General features: G+C 61.9%; 1 long non-coding RNA gene across 1 annotated transcript; it reads right to left on the bottom strand.

The window, feature by feature from the left end:
• Positions 1–13: 13 nt before the first annotated feature.
• LOC104915996 lies at positions 14–532 on the bottom strand. The gene is made up of 4 exons (XR_796509.1): positions 487–532; positions 339–392; positions 176–229; positions 14–68 (listed from the first exon to the last, which is right to left on the bottom strand). It is a non-coding gene; the product is annotated as an uncharacterized LOC104915996 (long non-coding RNA).
• Between the last annotated feature and the right edge of the window lie 223 nt (positions 533–755).

Below are 755 nucleotides of genomic sequence, written 5' to 3'. Positions count from 1 at the left end.
CAGTGCTGCCTCACCTGGGGGCCGGGGGGGCCACGTTCACCAGATTTGCCAGGTTTGCCTGTCTCACCCTGCAGGGAAATAATGGGGTTTTAATGGAGAGGAAGCAGCACTTGAAATGGGGGCATCAGTGCACTGAGCTGCCCGTGCTCAGCACCGCTGTTATGGGGGGACTCACGTCGTCACCGGGTTTCCCAGGTGGTCCCGGAGGTCCCCGGGGACCCATCGGACCCTAAAAGGGACAGAGAGACAGCGGTGAGGGGGGAGAGCAGGAGGTGTGTCCCCAAGTTGAGGGGGGGCATAAAGGGGGGCAGAAGTGGGGACAAGAAGGGGACACTCACAGCAGCACCGGGTTCGCCGGGCTCACCGGGGTTGCCTTGAAATCCTTGGGGACCCTAAAGTGGGGAGAGGGTAGAGGGTGGCATTGAGGGGGGGGTGGGACACCCAACCAGAGACCCCCCCAGAGCACAGGGGGCTGCAGGTACTTACAGGTGCACCAGTGGGGCCGGGGGGGCCGCGGGGTCCCATGGGGCCCTGTAGGGAGAGAGATGAGGGACAATGTCACCACGGGGGAGGGGACGAGTTGGCTGTCGTCACCATCATCCCCCCCCACAAAAACAGAAGTTACCCCCCCCCCCAAACGTTGTGGTGATGCTGCAGGTCCTCCACGTCCCACAGTGAGGCTGCAGGGATGAGACACCCCCTACATCCCACAATAGGGATGAGATACCCCTGTGTGTGTTGTTTTGTTGGTTTTT

The sequence above is a fragment of the Meleagris gallopavo genome, unplaced genomic scaffold (genome assembly GCF_000146605.3).
Source record: "Meleagris gallopavo isolate NT-WF06-2002-E0010 breed Aviagen turkey brand Nicholas breeding stock unplaced genomic scaffold, Turkey_5.1 ChrUn_random_7180001863386, whole genome shotgun sequence".
Taxonomy (NCBI): domain Eukaryota; kingdom Metazoa; phylum Chordata; class Aves; order Galliformes; family Phasianidae; genus Meleagris; species Meleagris gallopavo.
This window is presented reverse-complemented; position numbering and strand designations above follow the sequence as displayed.